Source organism: Lactuca saligna, chromosome 9, assembly GCF_052625555.1.
Source record: "Lactuca saligna cultivar CGN05327 chromosome 9, ASM5262555v1, whole genome shotgun sequence".
Taxonomy (NCBI): Eukaryota; Viridiplantae; Streptophyta; class Magnoliopsida; order Asterales; family Asteraceae; genus Lactuca; species Lactuca saligna.
The window spans coordinates 10,081,103-10,091,822 of NC_136425.1; the positions used below are offsets into that span (position 1 = coordinate 10,081,103).

General features: G+C 35.9%; 1 long non-coding RNA gene across 2 annotated transcripts; it reads left to right on the plus strand.

The window, feature by feature from the left end:
- Nucleotides 1-2,758: 2,758 nt before the first annotated feature.
- LOC145017453 (uncharacterized) lies at nt 2,759-9,513 on the plus strand. 2 transcript variants are annotated; one of them, XR_013666518.1, is made up of 3 exons: nt 2,759-2,955; nt 6,829-6,948; nt 9,384-9,513. It is a non-coding gene; the product is annotated as an uncharacterized LOC145017453 (long non-coding RNA). The 2 variants fall into 2 exon arrangements; XR_013666519.1 differs by lacking the exon at nt 9,384-9,513 and adding an exon at nt 7,275-7,524.
- Nucleotides 9,514-10,720: the final 1,207 nt, after the last annotated feature.

The window sequence follows — 10,720 nt, forward strand, 5'->3', positions numbered from 1 at the left end:
ATGAGCCTAACAAAATATGGGTATAATAGATACATATAAAGATCATTTATCAGAAGCGGCTTTATTTCTAAAAGTTCTAGTATCCGTGTTATTCTCTCATCACTATGAAACTCATTTATTAATCCAACACCCATGTGGAGCATCATACGACTCGTTCGATAAAATTTGTTGTATGAGAATCACTCATACTAATATAAAAATTAGAACACTTAAGGACATAATAAATGATAACCACTAAACCTAATTATAAATATTGAAGTGTCCATTTCAAACTGGTCTTTGGATCTCGGGGTAGGATTTATGTTCCCACATGATTTTTTGGTCAGCCTAGATTGCTTAAGCTACTTATAGGCTATTGTAAGACCTAATAAATAACATAAATAATTAAAAAAAAAAAGCTAAATAAGATGCATTCACGGAATCGTTCATCACATAATGGACATACATCTCTAACTATCTGAATACAAATCATCAGAAACAATATTAAAACAAACTTGGTTCACAAAATGTGTAACACCCAGTTTTCAGGTATGAGTTTTATGATTTAACCATGTGATGTTTTGGTGGGCACGACGTGGTGGGGAGGATCACCATGACGTGGTCATGTATTGGCCACGACGTGGTCATGTCTAAGGCTCATAACCCTAGATTTCAGGCCATGGGCCCTATTGAATAGAAACGATGGCTATGGTTTCATCCACCATCAGCCTCCATCACCTCCAAGTGCCTTGAAGCAAACCCTAATCCCCTATCCTCCATTTTAAGCCTTTTGTAATGTTCTTGTGGTTTTTGAAGAAAGAAGAAGGTGATATAGTGCAAGGATTCATCAAGGAAGCTCATCTACATCCCTTGATGCATCTTCTGGACTTTTGTAAGTCCACAAGCTTTTATCTTTTTTATGCAATCTTCTAGATCTAGGTTTGTATGCATATTTCTTCATGTCTATGTTGGTTTGAGTGGATGGATCCAATAAATTTGGCAACTTTATTGATCTTTGAGGTCCCAAGAAGGTTAGATGCTCCATATATGAAGTGCATGTTATGTAGTTTTGAGCTCATGCATAGGGATTTGACCCCACTTCTTTCATTTTGACTTAAGTTGAGTAAAAGACATACATTGGACATACATGTCCTTAAAGCAAGGAATTTTATGATGCGTATGAGTATAAGAAAGCTTTCTAGAAGACATGAGTATGAGGCTTAATGGATTAAGGTCTTAATCCGTTAAGTTGTTCTAAACATAAACCACGACGTGGCAGCGGAGCTCATCGTGAATGTTTTGTCATGGGATAGCCACGACGTGGATAGTAGTTGGCCATGATGTGGTGACCTACTAAGTTGACTTTAACCTTCATCGTTGACTTTTGACCAGTTTGACTTTTAGTCAAACTTGGAGAGGTTTTGAGTGGTAGCTTGAGTTTTGATTTGTGATTGGTTAGGCAGTTTGTGTAGCTGATTTTATGGGATTTTCGAGTAGAAGATTACAACTCTTTGATCAGGTGAGTTTCCTAACTATACTACGTAAGACACTAGATGTTGTCTGTGTGACTTTTGCATAAAATATTGTGGTGGGATCACAACACTCATATGAAAGATTGTGGTTGGAATACAACAATAGCATGGAATACCATGATGTGACCATGGCCGAAAGACTGTAGCCGGGTTGTAGCAACGGAAGTGTCTGTGAGACTATGGTAGGATTATAGCATGCACTTGAGTTGAAATATACCCCTAGAGCGGGACACATTGTTATGTATGGTATGTAGAATTTTGAGGACTCGTTGAGTTTTGTGCTTACTATATAAGTTTAAATGTTTTAGGCACTTCCAGTAGCAGAGGAAAGGAGTCAGCTTGATTGCATTGCATCTACCGATGATTTCCGTACTATGAGATTTTGAGATTTACTAGATATTTTTATGAAAACAATATACTTATGTTTTTGATTACTTGACTTGTGATGTTTATGGAATGGTTTTATAACTTAAAAAATGAAAAATTTTCTTGGTATTTTTGGAATGTTACAAAATGCATATATTTTTTTGAAACGAGTCTAAATCATTGTTTTATGACCATATAAATGAGTATCGATCTATCAGATTGCATTTCAAACCAATTTTTTATTTTTTAAATACCAAAAAGTGTTTGGTTTTTTTTTGTTAATACTAATCGAATGGAGTGGTTGTTTTTGTTAATATCCACCGAAACAAAGTATTTATTAATTAAATCATAATCCAAATTTATTTATATAATATTCCAATATAATTCGAATTATTTTATGTTGTTTGATCAATATTGTTTCTATCCTAAACGCCAAACATTCATTTCTAAATTCCATATCTTAAAATAAAAATCAATTCAAATTTACTAATCTTTACAAAACGGAAAAACTTTTTTGATATAATGGCGAACGATACAACTGGAAGAGCCAATTACAATACAAGTGGTTGGGAGGTAGCTGAGTTTTCTTTATTTAATTCCTTAAAGGCCTCCACTAACAAAATTATATATAAAGACAAATTACATAAATGGTCCATGTGGTTTAACATGATAGACTATTTTGGTCCAACTTTTTTTGTTACACCGCCGCTCCATGTGGTTCTTGTTTATTATAGTGCCCATCCCTTGAGCAAACTTTGTTTGAACGTTGTCGTTTTCTCCCTATCACGTGTACAACATGTAAGGGAAAAGGTGTCATTTTACTTTCATCTCTCTTATCTAATTGAATTGGCGTCATAATTACATTTAAGTATAGCATACATTATCCATAGTTGTCAGTTAACATCACCCAGCATACATTTTGTCTTGATTTTTCCTTCCACGCTTAGTGATTAAAAAATTTCCAAAGCATCTTCAAAGAAAACCCTTTTGATTACTACATGGTTTCTAGAAGTCTTCCAACAATGTGGAGTGTTCTTGCAACGTCAAGCCAAAACGATGTTTACGAAGTTAAGTTTACGTAAGTTCAAAATGGCTTTTAATGATATTTGCCTTAGTATGCTTTTTGTATGCTTGATGACAACTTAACTTCTTTGAATGTTTTTTTTGGCAACAAAATCGACATTGATAACCTTACTACCCTTCGGATTCACCATGGTGGGAAGCTCACTGAAGCTCCACGACGTAGATACATGTATGGTAGGTTCCTAAATAGAAGTTATCTACTACTATGTAACATCCATAAAAATAATGAAAATTTTAAACTTTTAAAACCAACCCAAAATCATAAATTGTTTACACATAGATTTCAAAACATGTTCAATACCAGAGTTTCCCAAAATCATAAGTCAAAACACAAGGATATGTACAGTCACGCCTTCTCCTTCCCACGATCATTTGAAGTACCTGAAACATAACCCAAAACTGTAAGCCCAAAGCTTAGTTAGATCCCTCAAAGTACCAACACATAAACATATAACAAATACAATTGGGTTGGAATACCCTAAGCCCCTCAACCATTGGGTTGGAATGCCAATAGTCCAATACACTATGGGTCCAATCATCCTCGAGATGGAATACCCTCGATCCACTGCAACCATCGGGTTAGTATGCCCCAGCTTGTTGGCCTACGCACAAAGCAATGAAGCCTCAATCACCGACCAAACATGTGCACATATAATAGATATTCATATAGTAGTCTACGACTAGTCAAACATATCTACAAATCACTAAGCATAGCATCATCTTATATAACAATATATCGATCTAACAGATCACTACAATACAATAGCATGAATAATTGGATAACGAATCCAAAGGGTCAACATTGGTGACTTCGACCCGTAAGTATATTGAAGAAAACTCACCTCGAACTGGATAAAAGTTGATGAGGCCTCAACTCTGAATCTCAGCTCTAATCAACACCTATCCCAACCAAATGACCAATCTTAGTTAAAATCCCAAAATACCCTTAAGGTCAAACTTTGTCAAGTCCATGATTCGATGATCACGTTGTGACCTCTAATGGTCACGTCGTGACTCAATAAGTCCTAAACATACGAGGATTTCCATCCTCACGTCGTGATATCCAAGAACTCACGCTGTGAGGACGCCCCTAAACAATATTTCTTAATGAAGTTCTTAATCCTTTTTGCCAAGTAACCAAATCTTCCCTATGATCTTAACCACTCCACAACATCATAAAAATCATGCTTTTTGGACATGCATATCCAATGCATGTCCCAAACACTACAAAAGTGCAAAATGGGAGATTAATACCAAATCTTCATGCAAGAGTCATAAAACTCCACCAAAATCATGATCTAGAACTTATAATGCTCAAGAGACACTGGAGATCCATAAAGTTGCTAACTTTATGGATTCCAACCACTATTTCATCATGGTAAAGAAGGATTCAAGCATAAAAACCTAGATCTAAGCTTGTAGACTCATAAAGCAGGAACTTGAAACTCACAAAGGCACAAAACGTGAAAGGATGCTTGATGGGAAGACTTGAATGCAAAAATGATGGGCTAGATGCTCTTCTTTTTCTTCTCCATGGCTAAAAATCACCCAAAAATGAGGTCAAGGTCAAATATGAGTGTTAGGGTTCAAACAAGAGGTGCAAAGAGGCAATGGGGGGTGGAGGGTGGGCTAACCCTATCCCTTACTTCCTTTAAATACATGGAAAAATCCCAAAATTAGGGTTTCATCTCGGACTAACCTCGCATTGTGAACCAAACATTCTCACCTTGTGAGGCCCAAAATGAAATGCGGCTGCACCAGCCTCCTCACGCTGTGACATCCAAGGACTTACGTCGTGAGAAGGTCAAATCTGGAATTTTTAAAACTTAGCAATCCCTCACCTAAAATAACCATTACATACTAATTTCTTACCCTCAAAAGTTATTTAGATTATGACCTTCACCCTCTAGGTAACGGCCACGATTTGATCATTATATAAAGGTATGTCGGTAAGCACAAGCAGATACACATATATAGTAAATATGGTATGATCACATCTACACACATGCTTTGAGTCTCCATCTAAGTTTTAATTGAGGAAAATGTTTATGTGGTTTCACCCTAACACAATAGGACCATATAACAAGGTATAAAAATATAATAGTGTGGCAGAAAAATGTAACTAGATATGAATGTTCCAAGTGGACAAGGTTCCATTGTTATTGACTCGTTTGACATATCTTTTGTCACATCCCAAAACTGGAATGGCGGAAACGTTCTGGGGAGGAGGACGTCACGTACAATATCATAACAATGCATCATAGTAAACAAGCAACAATATCATCCATTGCATTAATAATATAATTTAATACAAGTGTGTTCAGTATAGTTGTAAAATACTAACAACATGTAATCAAAATAAAGACGAGTCTGAAAGTGCTCCGTCTTCTCAAAACCTGTCATTTGTACCTGTCTACTGGTGACCTGAGAATACAAGTTATTTTGAAAGAGAGGAGCACCATTTAAACTGGTGAGTTCATAAGTATTTTAGTGATAATAGTTTGTATGGTTTGATGAAAAGTGTTTGTAAATGTTTGATGTAAAAGTTTGTGAAAAGTGTTTGTATGCGTTTGAAATCTCCTAGAAAATCCTATCTTTGATATTATTATGGAGAGTAGTCTTCTACCAAGACCCAACTGTTTTGTATGTTTGTTTCACTTAAAATGATGTAATGTAGTCTTCTACCAAGACCCGACCATTTTGTATGTTTGTACTTGAAATAGTATGTAATGTGTGTTTTCCCAATGTTTATGACTATCTTTTCTACAAAGTAGTTTCATTACCTTTTATGTGAGAGTATCACTATATAAATGAAATGAGGAAAATGAAAGTGTATAGTAATGTTGTATAAAATACCCACTGAAACACTAATTACCTTAAAAACCAGTTTGTTAATTTAGGTTTGGATGTGATGTGGTTATAACCATGTTAAATCAACAAGTAGTTAACACGACGACCTGTTGACGCCAAAATTAATTGTGACATTTGTCACCCCTGGCCTTTCGGCCAACTGTAGCGAACAGTCGGGACGCGGGCTTGTCAGTCCCGTATAGATCTATACACACAATGTCCGCTCTCCTTCCAGGAGACTTGTATTAATTAATAGACTTTTCACTATAGAAAAAACTTTATTTACTATCTAGTGATGGAAATGCCCCTATTAATGTTGAATTAACATGGTACAGGTCAACACAAAAATTGACCATATGGATACTAAATCTTTAGGTATAAATTCATTTCCTAGTTGAACATTGTTGAAAGAAGAAATAATAATGAAAACTTTGAAACTTATGTCAAGGAAACTATGATGCTACAACCCTAGTCAAAAGTGGAAATCTGGTATGTATCCTTGGATGACACCTTAGTTTAATACAAGTTAATATTTAATCCAAGTACTCTTGTATTTTTAGGATAATGCATACAATAATAAAATGACAAAGGTTGATGCTACCAAAGCTAAATTTGACAAGCTGACACAAATGAGATCTGAACTTGCCTCAGAACATCACAAGGTTTACACAAAAATCTAACCTTTTCATATTAATAGAATTAAAAATAAATATCCTTTTGATGTGAGTTATTAGTTAATCTCAAAGTGCTGGTTTGTTCATAAATCTTTTTATTTAAAAGGTGAAGGAATCGTTGAAGAAACTGAAGGGTAGAGTTGAAAATTTTAAGGCTGGTTTTCATAACATATATTTTAATTCTTTTCTGTCATATTTGTTAATCTTTGCTTACTACTTGAACTAACTCCACATTAAATCTGCACTGATTATTTTAGTTCTTTGCTTACAAGTATCAAGTCATATAGTGTTATTATGATTAAATACTTGTAAGTATAATATGTTTCTATTTTGGTGGGTTGCAGCCGGAACTAAGGGATATGCCTAGTGAGACCCTGGATGAAGAGCTTCAAGTTCTTATTTCTGACAAGTCTGGAGAAACTCAGTATCATGAATCTATGCAAAACCAAATCAACACTATTAAGGTAACATAACCTAAATATGTTGTTGAATAATTAGATTCCTAACAAAGAAAGTCAAGGAAATGAGACTTTCACTATTAAGTCATTGATTTTACTATATTAACAAACACATTGATTTAATGAACTTAATGAGTCTAATGAAGTAATATGGGTAATTACATTTCCTATAAATTTATAAGCTTATTGTAGTGTGATGATAAGCCTCAAGAACTTCTAGTTTACGGCAGGAGGGGTAGAAAGGTCAATAAATAATAAAGCAGCTGTGGAGCGTGGTGAATTGTCTGTTTTACCCTTTTTGCTTTATCCTTCTATTTATGTTATTCCTTCAGGTGGTTATGACCTTAGCACTAATTTTGTTGTACTGCTGTAATCGTGGGGATTGTTCCAGCTGGGTTGTGGTCCTAGTGGTCCCTATTTGAGGATTATTCCCTTAGGAGTGTATTTAAGCTTGTCTGCGGTGTAGGGCTCTTTATGGAACATGTAACGCCCGTGTTTCTAGGCTTGCCATTTTTAGCAATGTAATAATCTAGGTTAACCTTGTAACTCAACTTGAAATAATAAGAATGTATTATTTGTGAATTATGTGATTTATGTGTGTATTTTCTTAATTTTTATAATTTAATGAATTAAGAATAAAATAAGCGTCAAAATTTAAGTGTGAGATAAGCCCGACATCTTTGCATAAAGTTGTAGTCGTCGAAACAAGGATTCCGGAGATATAAGGAATGCCAAAATCCGAGTTATAACGAAGAAGTTATGACCTGTCGAAGTTTCGCGACAGAACCGGTACGACGCTGAGTGACGTAAAATATGAATTTAAGATAGAGCGATATTTAGCCTTAGCGATCTAAACGAAAGTCGTAGATTTCGTTAAACCGAGAGCATGCATAAAAGGAACGCCCAAATCTGACTTCGTATGAGGAAGTTATGATTTTCTGAAGTTTCGACGTGGCAGTATGCAGCCCGAATACTCGATTTGAGATCGAGCGGTTTTTAGCCAAAACAATCTAAATGAGAATCGAAGATCTTGTTGTTAGTAGCAAAACGATGAAAAGTTAGGCGAGGACGGACGTCAGACGAAGAAGTTATGAATTTATAACGAAGTTTTTCTGTCCCGGCCTTCTAAAAATAAATAATAAAAATAAAAGTCAAAATTAGCCGACGAAGTCTAAATGAAAGTTGTAGAGTATGGTCTGACCTTCGCGTGGATATAAAGAACGTCAAAAACGGAGCTCGTATGCGAAAGTTACGCAATTTAGAAGTTTGACAAGTCAATTACGCCCCGCGTAATTTGAGTACGCCCCGCGTACTCAGTCGGTTGCAACTTGTCTGACCAATACTCGAGTGCCACCAGTCGACGCACGCAGTGACGTCAAAGTACGCCCCGCGTAACCTGAGTACGCCCCGCGTACTGAGTACGCCCCGCGTAATTTGAGTACGCCCCGCGTAATCCCAGACCCAGCAGCCTATAAATAGAACTCGAATTCAGCCATTTTCTCTTGTTCAAACTCTTCTTTCTCTCTAAGTTTTGCCTCGTTTTGCGTGCCGTTTATACCCCAAAGCCCCGGTAATATTCCCGAGCCCCGAAGTAAGATCCGAAGCCCCGAGGATCCCGAAGAGCGTTATTCCCGAGCCGAAACGCTGCCCGCGAGGAGCCCGGTTTTGTGAAGATCTTCCAGATCTACGGAGAAACACCTCTTCTGCAAGCCGTAGTGCTGCCCGATCATCTTTTGATCAAGTGAGTGTGTAGTTATTTTCATTCCAACGCAATATTATGAAGTATTTCCTATAAAATACGTGTTATGTGTATATACTTGGTTGTTATACGTGTGAGTGTATATTCACTCTCTTCTATCTTATAGATCTGATGTATTCTCTATGAAATACGTGTTATGTGTGTATGCCTCATCTGTTATGTGGAATATGTATTGCTTAAAGCATGTTATACAGGTTTTTAAACTATGTATAAAAACGTATATTTTTATCTACTAATATGTTGGGTAGAACATGGGTAGATAATTGGTGTGTAATAAACAGATGAGAGGCCTCGGTGTTATTGGTGTTATTCTAGTCATTCAGCAGAGTATGGATGACGACCACGGACTATTCTAGACTGTCCTGTGGAACACTAGCAGGCTCATTACCTATAGGTGTTGTGAACGACGTGTTCACCGGTGTACTCTATCCCCCACATGATTGCCTTTAGGATACTTATTGTTGAGGAAGCCCCTCTGCAGTAATGTCCGTCCCGATGAAAAATCCTGAAATAAGTTCCTTATAATGGACGTTATTTTTAGGAACGTAAGGTGAGGATAACGGGAATGGGTAATCGGGTTTATTGTGGATTGTTGTAATTAAATATAATTATTGTGGGTTTGAAAACCCTATATGCTCACCAGGCTCCCAAGCCTAACCCACTCAGTTGATTTACTTTACAGGAAGTGGCGCAAGAGCTTAAGATGGGCGAACATCAAGTTGTTTTGTTTACAAGTCTGTATATGTATATATTTGTTGAATGACTTGTAATGCTATCGTTTATGCTTTATGATCTGTATCGGAACATGACATCCCGTCTTTTGATTATGAAATGAAATCATATTTCTTTATGAAATGTTTTGATAAATATCTATTTTATCATGTTTTGTTTTTGGGAACAAATTCCGCATCTCTTTTAAAATTAAAAGGATTTACTCTGAAAATTATTTTAAAAAGCATAAATGAAATCGGTCTTTTTTGGCCGAGATTTTGGGGATGTCACAGAACATTTTGTAATTTTTCTTATGAACTTGGAGAGACTCTCACCTCTATAATTGTGAGAGAACTATCATCAATCATATCAGTTCTTGAGTATATGTGCCTTTATGAGTTATTCTTATTCATAGCTTATCATGTGAAGATATGGTTGAAGTCAATAATGCAGGACAATTGGATCCTGAACATCTTTTGAAGAAACAAAAAGAGAATGAAGAATGTGCTTAAGAAAAGAAACAAGAAAATCAGCTCTAAAGGAAGGACAATGTTGCTAATAAGAAACAAATAGTTGATCATCAATGGAGTCAAATAATGTCTAAAGATGTTGTCAATTAGTCATATTCCTCTTTTCATATTATTTATATTTAATTGCTTATGCACATTGATTTGAATTGCTTATGTGAACCTAAAACTAAAGATGTTCATCCTTCCGATCTATGAGTGGCTCTTAGTGATAGTCATAAATTCTCTTATTTACTCATATTTCTAACATATGTAGAATTGTAAAATTTATTGAAATTTTAAACTGTAACAATTGTTGGTGTGTTTTTAATGGACCAGTGACCTCTCAAATAACAAGTCATAATCATTTTTAGATGATCTAATGGTGTCACCAGATTGTGACAAAGAAATGAAGATGGAATTCTTAAATACGCTTATTTGAGAAATACAAAATTCAATCACCAGTTCTAATAATCAAAAACTATTTGACTTTTAAAGGTACTAGTGGTAGCCTCTCATAAAATTGATAAACCCTAGCAGTTTGGGCAATGATTTTGCAACAAATCGAGCAGTATACAACTTCAAATTTACTAACAAATGAAATTTGTAAATACGCTTATTTGAGCAGCAAAAATACCTAACAGTGAGATTGAGGATGCAGCGGCGACGATCGAAGAAGTGGCAGCTATCGAGGAAGCGATAATGATCGAGGAAGTTTCGGCAATAGAGGAAGCGGCGGCGATTGAGGATGCAGCGGCGATGATCGAGGAAGTGACGGCTATCTAGGAATCAGCGAGGATCG